At 38.6% G+C, this 17,208-nt stretch overlaps 1 protein-coding gene across 1 annotated transcript in view; it reads left to right on the top strand.

Annotated features, from left to right (window-relative positions):
* The window catches only part of KCND2 (potassium voltage-gated channel subfamily D member 2), a 258,608-nt gene that overhangs the window by 224,617 nt on the left and 16,783 nt on the right, over positions 1 to 17,208 (top strand). The gene's annotated exons all lie outside the window — the stretch shown is intronic.

Below are 17,208 nucleotides of genomic sequence, written 5' to 3'. Positions count from 1 at the left end.
TTCAAGTAATATGTTATATAGGTTTATAAACTACTTAAGGTGGAGAGGTTTTTAAAGGATTAAGCAAATCTGCTCAATCCCTTATTTACAAGCTAAAATGCATCAATTACTTGGACTGTCACAAAGTTTTGATTGTCTTTAGGGTTTCTCCAGTACTATTTAAGGCTTACACTTCTTATTGCAGCAAACATTTGTACTAACAGGAATTTGGCTCCACTATGTCATAACCAGACTTTGATGAGCTCTGTGTTTCAGGAAATCTATCCCAACTGACTCTTTAGTTTGATTGGTCATTTTTCATAGTTGCATAATTATTATGTCAGAAGGATAGAATGGATGCGGATGAGCTGAATCACAGTTTTATAATCATCATCAGTCACACCCTAAAATTTGGTCCATATTGTCTGCTGAGGGTCACAGACTATCCTTAACACAGAGCAGAAGCAGTGCTCCTCTCCCTGTGGAATACCAGCAGCAGTGAGTAGAAATAGGCTGGAGCTTCAGCTACTGGCTTGCATATCTCTTCTGCCCACCCTGTGAGCTGGTGGATGAAACCCAGTCCTGGTCTGGGGTCTGTGCCGGACAACATTGAGCTGAAGCTGATAAATCTCTTTAAAAGGTGACCAGCACATCCACGTGGCTCCCTCATCTAACCTTCACAGCACTTAAACACTGAGCAGGAGGACCACATGCATGGCTGTCCACATAGACACATTTATAATCCCTGAGGAATAGGGACCATGCCCCCAGACACCTCTTTCTTCTTCCCCTCAGGCCCTTTGCTCTTCTCTGTGAGGTTATTCTGATGGTACACATATGGTGACACACATATTTCTATGAACACAGGATCCCAAAGCCTTTAAGCCATGATCCTACAAACTAAAATTTGAATTCCACTGACTGGACAGTAGTTCTTATGACTGGGAGGATCAGAGATTAGCAGACAGATGGAACCTTTTTGGGCTGGAGAAGGGAGGGGGAAAACAAAAGTGGCATAATATAAAATCAGAGAGAAAAATACTGCTCAGCCATGTTCTGAATTATTGGCACAGATGGAAATTGCTGCATTACTCCCTAAGAAGCTTTGATTAATTTTGTCTTTTATTTTCTTTCCTGTGAGGGTTGACCTTCTGTAGACTTTTTATCCACTCCACACAACTTTCTGAAGAGGAACAGGCAGTGATATACCTGCATGCCTATTTATTAAAGACATAATGTTGATAATAGAATATAGAGATCTTCTAGATCCTAGGGCAAATGCATTTGGTGGTTTATGCTGATGAGCACATTAAGGAAGGAAAGGCCTGGAGAGAGAGCTTGAATTGCTATCTGACTTATGAACCTGTAATAGCACAGTTTTGAGTAAAAATAAAGGTAACATCTCCTAATATTTATAACCAAAAGTTGTCCTGGTTTGAAAGTAGAGAAATGTAGTTTAGTGTGTAGTTAAGGCTTTTTAAGTGTTTAACACCCAGAACTGATCTGTCCTTTCTAGCACAAGTAACTCTGAGATCTCACATTCTACAGTTTACCGGCAGGGTGAAAGATGATTTAGGTGCACTGGAGAAAAGCCAGAAAATATGACAGAAGTTACAGTAAAAGGACCACATAATTAGTCAGTCTCAGATTTTTTAATAATTATACTCTTTCTATGGAAAGCATTACTAGTTCAGGTTTTGTAGTGCTAGCAGAAATCCTAAGTAGGGAAATTAAAAGAACGAGATTGCTGTGATCTTGGCAGTGGCTGTGACAGTGGAGCAGATCCATGTTCTTCCCATAAGAAGAATCCTTGCAACTCTAGCTAGGGGTGAAAGCATCAAAGAGAATCTCTGGTCTGATACCAGGTGGAGTTAAGCAAGGTACAAAGACCAGTACAGTTGTGAGACCATAGCATGTTCTGTAAAAGTATGGGAGGTCTCTTGCAGAAAATAAAAATTATTATGAATCATGCTAATTACCTCATTAAGTAACGTGCCTTATCACAAGAGAGATAATTACTATCAGCATTGGTGGGGTCTCCTCTGCAATCAGATATAGATTGTGAGTCAGATCGCAAGCATCAGATATTTTGATCTGAAAGTGGATACTCAAAAAAGCCCTCTGGCACAGGTGAAACTGTAGTTGCAAGAAATGAGGTTAGCATACAGCCTTAATCAGTCATTGGAAACTATACTGCACTTGAAAATACTACTTATGAAGACATCACTCTTAAGGAAAATTCAACATCTATGATTTTTACTGTGTTGAATCTCCGGGCTATAGGTTGGTTTAAGAGTCCTTGCAGTCATGAGACACCAACTACTGTTTCCCACAGGAGAAGTCACTTCTGCTGGTAAGTGTGTGCGACATGGCACAACATCCACAGCAGTGACATGAAGCCATACCTCTCACTCTTCTGCCTCTCTACCGTGTAACAGCTTGATGCCAACAGGTCATTTCTTCACTCATTCCCTAGACACACAGATTCTGTACAGAGGTGAAAATTGGTGGGAACCCAGGGGGCAGCTGTCAGGTGGTTCATGGAGAAGTAGTGCTTTGAGGTGTGTACTCTGTTTGCATCAGGAGTGCAGCATTAGCACTCTTCTCCCAGGATTCCTGCTCAAGTGCCAAAGCTGTGCAGTTATAATGTGGGTACAAATAAGAAAGTACTGACAATACGAAAGTCAAGGAGAAAAGGAAGAACAGTGCTCAACACACTGAAAACTACAAACCTGACAGCAGAAAAGGACAGAAGACCTGCTATATAAAGGCCTGTAGAAAGTGATTTATACTGGGTGAGAAGCAAAACTAATTGAAAATGCATAAAAAGGAGAGAGTTTGGAATTACTCATTAAACCATGTCTGTTGTTGTAGAGATAAAAGAAACACAGTTTGAACCAAAAGGTTGAGTAGAAATTTAAAATCCAAGGACAAAATTTAAGTGAATGGCACAGGCAAAATTAAGCATGAGAACTGCCAGATATTGGTTAGAGTTCCCAATGGATTTTGACATACAGAAAGATAAATAAATCAAATATCGTTATACTTGGAGACAGGTAGAGACTGGTAGATTATTCTTTGATGCTGCTGTGGATGTTAAGGTCAAGGTGGAGAGTGTGGCTCAGGAAATAGTCTTTCAGCTGCAGCAAGAGCACTAGTCAGGAGGAGCTTTACTTACTTCTTATTGTTTACATCTAGGGGTCCAAAAACACAGCCTGCAGGGCCAAGATAAATGATCTGCAATATATTGCTTTTATAGTGCTTTCAATTGACCATGTAATTCTAAAGGTTTGCAGTAGTTCAAAGCAAGCTGGTGCATAATTCAAAATGCTCAGGAATCTCTGATTTGGGTAATTCCCTGCAGAGGGTGGATAAGCAGAAGGAACCCTTATTTGCAGCACAGGAATTTTTACTGAAAAAGCAACTTCTGTAGTGCTTTCAGGCCAATGTCTGACACACCACAGCATTTCTCTGAGCATGACACACAACCTTTGGAAAGGCAAAGAATTACAGTGGAGGCGTAATATTAATGATTCAGAAAGTCTTGTGTCACAACCCTGAGCACCGCAGTATCTAATTACCAGGCATAACGTTTTGCACACAGGCTGTGCCAAATAATGACAGGAGAATTAGACACCTAAAAATGGAGTTTGCCCTCTGGGGAAGGTCAGTGTAAGCCAATTGGTGGGAAAAAAGCCAAAATAGTACTGTGAGACTGAATTCCTAGTCACTTGCAGAAACCAGATCAATGCTACAAGGAGGGCTAGATTCTGTCGAAAAGTATATGGAACCATCATCTTAAGTGAAACAGGATTGTCTTTCAAAACCTGAAGAAGAGAGAGGATAGAATAAGGCTTTCCTTCCAAAAGCTGAGGAAAAATGCAGGTGCTCTTTCTGAATTTCAGCCTTGGTTTTCAGTGCAGTCAAACCATCTGTTGGATAGCTGGGATCAAAAAGTTTTCTTGAGGGATTTGGCCTTTCATGAAAGCTCCAGCCTCCAAAGACATTACTCACTCTTAACGGATAGTGTTTTCTTCATGTTGAAATTCAAAAATGAAAATTAATTGGAAAAAAATTGCAAGACTTCTTGTAGCTATGGTTTGATTATTCAATTAAATCAGGCTTGGACTGTTGAATGTTTATAAGCATTGAAATACAGGCTGCACGGGAAGAGATTGAGAAAATCCCTTTTCAGCATTCCCTATTGCATGATTTCTTGGCAACACATGTAGGGAATATGCATTTGTATCACTCTGGGAAAAGAAGTCTCATGCGACCTTCCAAAATCCTTCTGTTTACCATTGGCATCTGAAAAAATTTCTACAAAGCTTCAGACTTTTTAATGAATACTGAAACTTTACAGAGTTTGCATTTTAAAATGTAATTAAATTACATTTAGGGGTCCAGAAGCTCAATTTCTGAGCAATTGTAAGAAAATTCAAGGCTTATCAGCAATCTATAAAAAGGTAAATTTTGAAAACTAAGTTTTGGAATGTTGTATATAAGAGAGAGGGAAACATTTCTTTAAAATGGAAAAGAAATAGAAAATTTATTTCTTTGCTACTTGTAAAAAGAATAGTAGTGGTCAGCATTATGAAGCTTTATGCCTGAATGACTGAGAGGATTGGTAGTGAAATACAGAACCTCTCAGTCATGGGACATGAATTCAAATAGGAATGGGGTTAGTCGTGACAGAAAGTCATTACTGTGCCATTGCAGTGTGCTAATGTTCAGAGATTCATTGGTGGCTTGAGTCCAATTACTAGCACACAAGATGTGACATTACAAAATACAATAGCAAAACTGGCAGAGGCAGACCCGTTTCTACCCTTTGTAACATGCTGCTACATTGCCATATCCAAAGATATACACTCAAATTTGCGTCAAGACTCAGAGACAATGTGAATAAGCAGTCAAGTTCCACACTGCACAATTTGATGAAGAGAGGACATCTGAAACCACTGATTCAATAACTCAATTTTTAATTGTAGTAGTTGCAAATTTCCCTATTTAAATTACATATACCATGCAGCACCAAGCTTTTACAGCCTGCAGAGGCAGTGACTGGTGGCTGGGAGGGTGAGGGTTAAGATGTCCCTGGGAAGAGCTGCTCATACAGGCTCTTGGTTTCTTTGCAAGAAAGGGGATATAACTACGCTCAGCTGAAGCTGATTGCTCTGCCAGGCTATAGCATCACCTCCTGCTTTCAAGGTTTGGAGTGATTTAGCACTGATGGAAAGCTGAATTGTGCAGATTCATGAGAAGAGGCTTTTGTTTTGCTGGACTAGAAGTGCATGAGTTGTTTTGATTCTCCCAAACTTACCTGAGCAAGTTCAGAAATCTTGGAAATTGAAAAAGAGAAAAAAAGATTGTTAGACCAGGATAAAAAATAAGTAAGTGGTCCATTGAAGCTCATGTGTTTTCTCAACTATATTCTAAATATGAGGGCATGAAAAATGTCATGAAAAGGAAAGAGCTGAATTTCTGATGCAAAATAGCAATACATATTCTCAGAAAACTTACTCTCTTGACTACTAGCTAGAAAGGGACACTACGACACTGGACTCTGATAAATCTTTTAGTGCACAAAAGATTTACAATGGAATTTTTATTACTTTACAGGGAAAAATCTTACTCTTACCTAAAAGTGTATATTTAATATAAAATGCCTAGTGTATAATATATAATCATATATCATGTATCATTTATCATATGTGTTTGTGTGTGGGCATAAAAATATATAAGTACTTTTTACACTTGGTTGAATAGATTTCAAGTAGGCATTAGAGAAAAAATAAGTGAAGTATTCAGTATTTGGCAGAGATCCCTAGAGACTTAGGCCAGTAGCTGTGTCACACTGACAAAAGCTATTTCATGTTTTTCAGCTCTGCCTGAAGGAATATAAAAATAATACAGATCCATTGGTGGTTGTGTTGGCAAGCAAAAATTAGCTTGGCCTAATTGGCCAGTGCTGAATGTGACACAAAAGCCTATTTTCAAGGGAGGTGAAAATATGTGAAGCAAAACAAGTAATAAATAGAAAGTTGGGAGGATTATTATTTTTAAAGAGAAAGCAATAACCCTATTAATTATTTCAAAAACATTTTAAAATATTTCTTCTATCAGTATTTTAACATACGAAGCTTGTGCTACCTAATGGGACAAAATATATGGAAGAAGAACCAGCATGGTTTTAATTTGGAAGGTGTGCCAATGAGCAAAAGCAAACCTGTATTGCAGTCTGGGAACTTTACTGAATCACAGAATCACCAGGGTTGGAAGAAACTTTCAAGATCATCTAGTCCAACCTGGCACCACTGTAACCCCTCCTAAACCATATGCCCTAATGCCATACCCAGACATTTCTTGAGCACTTCCAGAGATGGTCACTCTACCACATCCCTGGACAATTTATTCCAATGCCTGACCACTCTTTTCAGCTATTTTTTTTAAATTAAATATCTAATCTGAACCTCCCCCAGTGCAATGCGAGGCCATTTCCTCTCATCCTTCTACTTGAGACATGGCAGAAGGGGCCAACGCCCATCTGGCTACAGCTTCCTTTCAGGTGCTCCTAGAGAGCCATGCAGTCCCCTCTGAGCCTCCTCTCTCTAAACTAAACAACCCCAGCTCCCTCAGCCCCTCCTCAGAACACTTATGCTCCAGCCCCTTCACCAGCTCCTTTGCTCCATCTCTGACTTGCTCCAGCACCCCAATTCCTGAACTGAGGGGCTCAGAACTGAACACAGGGCTTGGGGTCACAGGACTCACCAGGGCCAAGTATGGACAGACAATCCTTTCCCTCCTGGCCACACTATTTCTGAACAAGACAGGATGCCACTGGCCTTCTTGGCAACGTGGGCACAAGCTGGCTCATTTTCAGCCAGTTTTAACCACTAACTGCAAGTCCTTTTCTCTTGGGCAACTTTCCAGCCCCTCTGCCCCCAGCCTGTAGCTGTGCATGGGGTTGTTGTGACCAAAGCTCAAGACCGTGCACTTGGCCTTGTTGAGCCACACACTCCTTGCACACACACTCCTTTGAACAAATACCCAGTGCCCTGAAGTCCATTTTGATTGCTCCAGGAGTAATTTCCTCAACCTCATCACTACAGACCTGACTGCTAAGAGAGGGTAATAGTCAGAGGGTTGTAACAGATCAGGTAGTTTCCCAGTAATATCCCTTACTTGGCCCCCAAAACTTCGCTGTGGGATGGGTCATGCTGAAAAAAGAAGCAGAAGTAGCTGCAAATTTGCTGGGAATCATCTCTACCTAGATGTTTATCTGCCCATTGAGTGCTGAAGAGCACGAAGGCCAGCAGTGGCTAAAACCTCTTGTCAATCAGAGTTTTACTTGAACATGGGAGCAGATGGATTTCATTCCGAAGTGCAATCAGCTCACAGCTCTCGGTGCTGTGCCCAGTAGCTGTCACAAAAAGAGACATGGCTGTCCTTGCAAACTTTCACTGTGCTTTTTACTGTTAATATGATTTATTCTCAGAGCAGTTTTACTTGACGGCTAATATATACTCAAGAGAAATTTAGGATTGGATTGGCAGACCAATGCTTTGTTTTGAATTTGCGCTATTTAGCACAAGTATTGAAACTAAAAGGAGAAAGGTAGGCAAAATTAATTACATAAAATTTTCAGCAATATTGGGATGAGCACTGGGCCCAGAATATACCTAATCACACAACTAATAGTAAAATTCTGTTGGAAGAAGGTGGCACATCAAAGCACACCCTAGGCTTCAGAAAGTGAGTTTGAATATGCACCAAAATCTGTGCTTCACAGCTCAACTGTAATTTTAGTCATGATGCTGAAAAAATTTACCAAAGCATGTTCCTAGAAGGACTCAGAATTTTGTTAGGTTGTCACCTTCCATGTGCTCATGAGGTGTCTGAGGGAACAGAGAGTGCCCATGAACCAAGGCTAGGTGAGGGAGATTAGAGGGGTGATATTTATCAGTTGTCTTGAAACTGTTTCCCAAGAAGAATATGTCAAACTCTAGTCCGCCCTGCTGGGAATCAACGGAGCCTGGAACTGGGCTCTCTTTACAGCAGCTCTTGGTGTAGTCAGTACATCTCACACTGCTCCTGTTTATCACCAGTACTGCGGAGTCTTTATTCAGTCATTACTGGGCACCTGGCCAGACCCTCACTTGAAGGCATTGCCCATCTTTTACCTCTGATCTTTGAAGTGAAGAATGGCTGGAGATGATGCTACTTTTGAAGGTGACACTTTTTATAGCCAGATATTAATGTTGCTTTCAGTTAATGTCTCAGACAGGAACTGCTGGAAATTCTTCATACTCTATTTTATTTGTATAAATTTATTTGAAATTATAAGTCTTTTGGATCAGTGTGCATTCATCCTGGTTCATATTTGTTCATTTGTCCATGAGATATAAACCACAGTCTCTTAACATTATATTGCTTTTTAATCCAGTTCTCCCAAAAAAAGTATTCTCTGAAAGAACAGAGGGAGAAGGAAAAAAAAAACACTCAAAGAAACCCACAAGTAAAAACAAATCATATCCATAGGACAAAGATACATTCCCTTTAACCTAATTGTTGGTACAAATCTAGGGGTGAATTTTCTTTGTCTGGTTAGCACAGGTGCTGGCTGAGCTATGCCATTTCAATGATTATTTTGTACAAATTATGTGATGACAGTCATCAAAACACCCATGCTATGCCAGAACCCCAACAGGCCCGTTTCCTCTCTCATTGTATAGATATCTGGGAAGCAAGGAAAATTTTATCAGCTCCCAACAATAAAGATTTGGACAGAGAAATAATGAGGGTGGGAAATCATGCATTAACATTGTGAATAATAATACCTCACTGGGAGCTATATAAGCTATCCTGAATTAATCCATACCACTTTTTAGAAAACTGTGTGCAGTTCTGGTCTTGTTTTCCTGCAAACAGTGTAAAAAGTAAAGGAGATTCAAAAAATGGCAAAAACGTATGATCAAATATAGGGAGCAGATTCTGTATGAACAGAGTAGGATTTATCAGCCTAGGAAAGAGATAAAATAAGTAGGTATGAAAACATAACAGGCAGGAGGAAGATGGCTGGAGAATATCACCAGATGCTTTTTTGAACACAAGAACCTGGTTGGTTGGGGGCATCACATGGAACAAGGAACTGCAGCCAGAAGAGTCAAAAAGACACTCACCAAGGAACTCCCAGTGCTGTCAATGCCAGAAATGTGCACAGATTTAAAGGGTCAAACTAAACCCCATGGAAGTGCAACCCTCTCTCTAACAATCACTAACTACAAAAAAAAAAAGAAAGAAAAAGAAAAAAAAAAGATCTAGTTGGTACTTCTACCATTATTTGTAAGCAAATGAAGGATTAAAGATCATTCAATGATATTATCATGTATATTTAGCTGATTCTTTTTCCCTATATGTTTATTTGCTTCAAGTTAAATTTTGGAGACTGACTATTGGGGTAGGTGAAGTTTCAGTCTGAAAGTCTGAACTATTACTGGCAATTTTTTCTTCACTTATAAGCTATGAAAGAGCTGGCCAGTTCATCCTATATATGTGTCTGTGTGTGGGTTCATGTTCTGACAAGAAGAACTATTAGAAAATTAGTTCCTAACTAAACAATACAAGTCATTGATTTTTAGGACTAAAGACACTGGAACATTTTCCATTTGTGAGGTAAGCCAGAATTACAGGAGCAAAGATCAGATTGTCTTTTCTTCCCCCCCTCTTAGTTACTTTTGATTTCATATATAATAGAATGGAAAAAAATTGTATGTCTGCATCAGGCACCAGAAAATACATGTTTGAATGACACCGGAAAAGTATATTCTTCCTGTAATCATTTGTGCCATCTTATGAAATAACACCTAGCCAAGCATTTATTTTCCTCTCATCACCACAGTGTCTTAAAGACTTAGAATTCTAAAATAATACAATAAAGTGATAAATTAATTCAATGCTAATCAGATATCATATTATTCTTAGAAGTAAAGATAATTTTAAGAAACTAAGTCATTTTTACTTACATCTGACTCATTCTTTCAAACCTGGCTCATTTCACATTCATATACAGTAGTGTTTTAAAAACAGAATTAGCTCCCAAATTGTAACTGTACAGGCTGAATCCTTAAGGCAACACAGTTGAAATGCTTATTTAGAAATTCCACTTTAAATTATTACCAGTAGCAATTTATATTATCTGTTGTTGGATGTAATGTTGAAATAAATGGCTAATTAGTGTCAACTCACCAGCATTTAGTTACCAAGCAGCCTGAAGGCTCTAGGGAACAGCTTTATAACAACCTACAGCATTCTCTTTAGACAAGGACCCCATTTAGCAATTGTCAAATGTAATTTGACATGTCTGTAGTGTTGATTTATACATAGAATTTCTTTTTGTACTCTTAGACTGGTTAGCTTCTGTATTTCTACTGATGGTCTCTTTTTGAAGTGATCTCAAAGCTGAAGCAGTTACCTGATATTTGCTCCCTTGTGATGTATGTGCTTAGTCCCAGAGCTAGTCTGCTAGTTCTGAAGGGAGCTAGTTGAGATTGGTTTATTCACATGCCCATGGGAACACAAAGGCAGGGCTTCACAAGTCACTCATCCTTTGCGGAGTGTGTAGCAGTCTAGCTGATTAATTTTATTGCTGACCTACAGTCCTCTATCCTCTAAACTAAGCAAAAAATCCCGGTGAATAACATGGCAGATCTCTCAGGAGAGCGTCTCCATCACAGAAACCACTGCTGGAAGACTCACTTCTGAGTTACTCGTTAATGGGACATGATGTCTACATCACTTTAAACAAATACGGGGTTTGGAAGCACAAGCTCCCTTTGCAGAGACCTTCTGAAGTGATTGTCCCAGTGTCAGTGTTACCTTCGGGAAGGAGATGGCCTGGACACTGGCAGGGCCATGCAGACTGAGAGCACCTGCACTTGCCACAGAATCCTGGTTTTGTGTGAAGGGTTGTGCAAAGCTCCCTCTGTCTGAAAACTCTAAAGAGGGCACATTTTAACATCTGCTTGCGGGTGATGGCCAGTGTATTCTGAGATCCACCATGATTTAGTAAACACTTGGAAAGACAGCTTGCAAGTTTTTAATCAAGAACAGCTTTAGTGCTATGTTCCTTTTCTTATCCTTATAAAAGGGTTGGATCCATTCAGAAACATTCTGTTTTTCCTAAAAACAAACACTTATTTTTGCTTCTGAAGTCTGGGGGAAAAGCAAACAGAAATGCCATCTCAGTAGTATGTCTATGACTCTAATGCTTCTGTTGGGAGTCAGCTGAGCTGTACTTCTGGTAGCTTAAATATCCCCTGTGCAGGATGGAGCAGTTATCGTAATTTTGTGATGATTTACTCAGGAACAGGTAGGATATTAAGTTTTCCTGTTCACTGAGGGAGAGATGACAACAAAAGATATCCTTTACTGTTTGAATTTAATACTTTATTGTAAAGGAAAACAGAAGGAATTTGCTTATCTGAAACTTGGTCTGGGTTACAAGAAGCCGGGAGTGTTTCCTTGGCCAAGCCTTTTAGATTTTCCATGCCAGAGCTCCTGTGTTTTCACCTCTAAGTACTAAAATTCACCTGTACTAATGTTTAAGCAAAAACCCTGGTGCACATACAAACAAAACAAAACAAAACAAAACAAAACAAACAAACAAGAAAAAAAGAAAATAAAAACCACAACCCCCCCTCCCCCTCAAATCCCCTGACTTTTATTAGAAATTCTGTATTTTAGGAACTGCTAACCCAGCCAGGTGCAGGGGCAGTATTTTAATTCTCTTGCACTGCAGGGTGGAAAACCCAGAGAGCACTACCACTTCTGAGAAGATGTGGTTTTCATCATTCATGAATGATCGTACTGGCCAGCACTTGAAGGAAGATTTGTGGACCCAGAGGGGACCATGTCCATCACGACTAGGCAGAAGAGAGAGCAGCAGAGGGCCCTGCACATCAGTAAGAGCATCCAGGAAGATTATTTGCAATTCCATGCAGAATCTCCCTAGGCTGAATAAAATTTGAAGTAATCTATGTAATGCTGTTCCACACCTCACGCTACCAGCAACATTTTGCGTTATTAGAAATTGCTTTTCCAAAATCATTAGGCTATTTTCAGACCTGGACAAAACCAGAACAGTAAGTCAGATTCACCATTATTATTGCTTGGTGATGTCAGAGAGGATGGGAATCACTTTTGCTGCCTACTCTCCTGTACCAGGATGTGAATGTGTGCCCAAGTGGGTGGCTGGCAGCCTAAACTCATGGGCCAATGAGCAGCTGTATAATCTTCTCTGAGAGTCTCACCACATCAGCCTCTGGGGCTTTTCCTGGAGGAGAGGAAAAGATCCATTAGCTGAGACAGGAGCCAAGAGAGCAGATACATCATCATCCCACCCAAGTGGAAAAGCACCGACCCTGCACAGAGGATAGCCCTTGCCCTGGAAAGGCAGGGCACTGTTCTTTTAAGCAACTCCCACGCAAAAATCTTGATTTGTGCCTGGATGTCCCACTAAATCTACTGAGAAATGTGATTTGTCCCCCAGACATGAAAAAATATGAGCTGTGCTGGCTTCTACAAAGATTGTTTCGTTTCCATGGATCTCATACTATTTCCATTGTTCTTTGGTCATAAATTCCCTTGGTTTTAAAATAAGTATAACCAAGTTAATTCTAATGTCTTTGCATCTGTTTTACAACTCCATTATTTTCTGACATGTTTTACATGTTTGAAAACAAAAAAATTGTTACTAGCTTTCCTTTTCAGCAAATAATATGGGAGCAGACAACAGACCTCAATCAATGTAATAATTCTTTAAAGAATGTAAATTAATTCTAAAGAGGTGGAAGAGGGCATATGTATCTGTAACACGCATTTTAAATTGTTGCTGCATTTGCATTTGGTTTTAATGTCGTTTACGCCCTCTAGTGTCAGAAAACCCTATCGTAGTGAGGGTTTTTTAACCTTTACTGTGTCTGTCAGTCTCAGCCTTGAGTATTTAGGATTTGAAAAAATGCTACTGCTGGATTTATTCTTCCTATATATGTCCTCCAATTTTATTTATTAAGTACAGAGGTCGCTTGAGGATGTTTTGACCCAAAGTGAGCTATTTCAAGTATTGATTTCTGATGTAACACACACAAGAATATGCTAAATTACAATTTCTGACATAATTTATTTTGACATTCACAACACACTTATATTTCACTGGGAGAAGATTTACTTTCACTGGGAGAAGATTTACTCCTGTGTTCAAACAAAAAAAAAAAAAAAAAGCTAAAAAGAAGAAACAGAAGTTAAATAAGCAGCATTGTCCCTCTCATTTGTTAAAACAATTAAAGAAAATACATGCTCTCTCACATCACAGAAAAATGCCCAAAAAAGTATGATTAATTTCAGTTATAATTTGGACCTTTGACTTATGAAGTATTTCATCTTGCAGCCATCAAAAACTGGGTTTCATTACACTCAGGAATAAGATAAATAGGTGATGATGACACAAATAGAGCCTGTGTTGTCTGAGATTTCTTGAATTATGGTTATGCAACACCAGATATATTCCGCTCATCAGCTAGAAAAGCAGTAGTGTGTTGGCAGGTGGATGTCTGTGGGTAAAATCTGACATGGCAGTGCTGAGATTACTGGCTGAGCTTTAGTAATCCCAAACGCATTTGTGTTTCCCAAGCTCCTGCAAGAGCTCCATCTTCTATGTGTGATTCAAGCTGCATTTCGTTCCCCCCAGTCTATCATGCAAAGTGCTACATCACACAATTGTTACTGACATCAACACTCAGAAACATAAAGTATTTGCAAAACAAAGGAATCCTCTGGCTTGCTGTCTGTCTTGCAATAAGGAGTCAAATATGCAAAAGTGGTCTGTCACCTGATGAATACAAACAACCGAGACAAACATACATGCTTTTAAACCCATCCATCCATCCATCCATCCATCCATCCATCCATCCATCCATCCATCCATCCATCCATCCATCCATCCATCATCCCTGTGCAGTGTCACTTAGTGAGGAGATATCCATGGACTGCAAGCAATAGCGCATCTGGCCTGTCTGAACTTCATCTAGTGAAACCCAAGCATTAGTTTGATCATGTTGTTTCTGACTCGTGATTTGATAAAACTTGATTGACGCACATAGTTTATCATAGCCTTTTCCCTTCCATTTTTGGCAACTGAAGTAGAATGCACCTGATTGATATCAGGGATCAGTATGAAGCCTCTTTTTCTTCATTCATCCAGAATGTAAAATATTGGGATGACACTTCTGACATTACAAAATTAGATTGTCAGTACAAATCATAAATGCCCAATGACTGGCTTGAGCTTTGGCTACAATAATAGACATATGCAGAACAGATTATATACAAAGCAATGAAAAGACTGCAACTAGGGAAAAAAGCAAATAAAGGAGAATATATTTGCAGTTACAGCCTGAAGAAAAGTGAGACAAGCAGAGTAGCACTAGATAAAACCTTAAAATAGTTCCCTTTTGAAAAGGGAGTCTGTGAAATTGCTTAATAAGATTCTACATTTGTTGTGTCTCTGTGGCTGAAGAAATCAGATTTTCTGCAGAATTTAGGATTTGTTTTAGAGATCAAGTATAAATTCTCCACTTTGGAATACTAGCACCTCAAAGCTTCCCTGCCATCTGAAAATGGAGCTGCACTCTTTTTTTTTTTTTTTTTTCAGTTTAGAATTTCCAAATAAGAAAACAATTGCAGTTGGGGTTATAGAAGGAATTTTCCCTTCATTGTATGTCATCCATTTCCATTGGTGGTGTTTAGTGATATATGAGGTATAACTAAAGGTAATGTTTAATTCAGGGGATGAACTTCATTAGCAATTCTGATCATGACTACGCTAGACTAAAATCCGTGTTGCTGTCCCAGAGGAGATCAAAGCTAACCAGGGCAAATGTAGCAAAACCTCTGTTTTGTCACAAAAGTAACCGAATATGTTTCTCACCCTGTGAGAATTAGGAAGACTAATTTCTTTGAAGTAATTTTTTCTGACCATAATTTTATTTAAATAAATCCAACACACTGGTTAGCAACAGGAGAAAAACTAATTATGTAAGAATTATTAATGATGCAAAAGATATTACTAGAACTAAATAACAGACAAGCAACATTACCTTTGGCAAAAGTTACTTTACTGATGCAAGCTAAAAAGAAAAGGAAAGCAAATTATTTTAAAGTAAGCAGTGTAAGCATCTGTATGACATTTTGTCCAGAAGGTAAGAAAAACATTGCAAAATACCTTGTGTCAAACAATTTATTTTTTTTTAAACTCTGTAACACACTAAAATATTATGAAAAGGCACCTTCTTATGTCACTGGTTAGGTCCACACATAAATACTGAAATGCTAAAGACAGATGAGTTTGTGGTTCCTGTCAGAACTCCTAAAGCTTCAGTCTGCTCTTGATTCATATAATTTTAGTGTCACATTATCAACAGGATGAACTATATCCCTGAGCAATTTCAAGCCAAATTAATTAGAGCCAGCAGTGCCTTCTGTCCACAGCTGCCATCAGTCACAATGGAAGCTTATGGAGGTTCAGCAGTTTAGCATTTCAAGTGACAAGCATCTAAATATAGATTTAGGTATCTCATTTAAAAGATCTAATTTAAGAGATCTAGTACTGGGCATGTGTAAATTTTGTGTTTCAAAATCTGTTCATGTCAGGTTTCTGTTTACACAGTTTGATCCAATATATGAAAATATTTGTATCTGTAAGAATGAAGTAAAACTAATGAATAGTGTAAAGCAGAAATGTTTACCAGTAATTTGATCTTAGGTCTTCTAAACAAAGCTCACCAACCTGGCCCTATGCCCACTGCTTTTCTATTGTTCTGCCTGGAAAAAAAAATGGGGTTAATGAGGTGTTGGGGTTCCCATTTGTCAAAGAGACCTTGAAAGGTCATTTATCCACTTCCTTGCCCAAAGAAAAAAAACAGCTGGTCATGCATACAGCTGATAGTCAGCTCAGGCTTTAGGAAGAGATAAACATCAAAAATGCCTATGCTGTGGAGTGCAAATGTTGATGTGAAGGAAAGCATGACATTCTTTCTAGTATTTTTCCAGTTTTTAGATATCTTTAAGACAAATTATATTATTCATGTAAGAGATGGATTATATTAAATTATGTATTTTCATGCAGTCCTTCCATGTCACAAAATGAGAAACTAATAGCGTTCAAATTATTAGGAAGTGGGGGGGAGAGGAAGTATTGGCAGAAATATTAATTATATTATTCATGTGAATATTTTGCACTTGCACATACTTAGTAAAGCAACCAAATATTTATTTAACACAACATCAATAGTCTAAAACTTGGTCATCTGTATCTGCCTGGATGTCAACTTATTTGAATATTTATTTCAACACTTTCCTAATGTCTTAAAAAATGCAAACCATTCATCCTCACCTCCTTTTGACATGAGCTGAGCTCTCATTGTTAGAAGCTGTCCTCTAACTTCATATAGTTTCTCCATTTTCCCATATCCTGACCCTTTTATCCACTCCTTGTGGTTAGGTACACAATTTGGACACTGACTTCTAGACTTTCCCCTTCTTCTCTCTTATTTTTCTGGTTCCTGCTGAACGGACAGGTTTCGTTTTTCCAGACAGCATTTTCTAAACACTGTTCCCCCACAGTTTTATTTCTTAACTTTTCTTGTGTTAAGAGTTTATAAATTCTTTATAATAGGAAATATGCTATCTCTTTTTTCACAAGCATACTAAACTCACAAGCTAAAATCAATATTTCATAATAACTTAAAATCCAATAAAGTTGAAAACTGAATGGTACTTAAAAGCAATTAATCTTTTTATTAAACTCTGTAATATGTAATTACATACTTGTCCCCTATAGAATGTAGCAAAATGCAAAGAGGTAAAATCTCTTAATAAATTGTTATTGGAGCGCCTTTACATACATCAATAACACTTTGTTCTTGCTGAACAAAATGATATCCAATAAAGATATCATAAAGAAAAGTGGTAGCTTTAGTAATTCTGAACACTGCCAAGATTGCAGTTCCAGTTTGGTTGCTTACTTGCTGGTGGCTTGAGTTTTTCATGTTTGCTTTCATCTAGACCATAGAAGGGACATCTGGAACTCACCTACTCCAGCTTCTCATGTCATCAACAAGTTAGGCCAGCCATGCTTCTGTCTAGCCAAGCCAATTTGAAAAAATGAAGTGA

The sequence above is a fragment of the Cinclus cinclus genome, chromosome 4 (assembly GCF_963662255.1).
Source record: "Cinclus cinclus chromosome 4, bCinCin1.1, whole genome shotgun sequence".
Lineage (NCBI taxonomy): Eukaryota > Metazoa > Chordata > Aves > Passeriformes > Cinclidae > Cinclus > Cinclus cinclus.
Note: the sequence above shows the minus strand (reverse complement) of the source record. Positions and strands in the feature narration are given on the sequence as shown.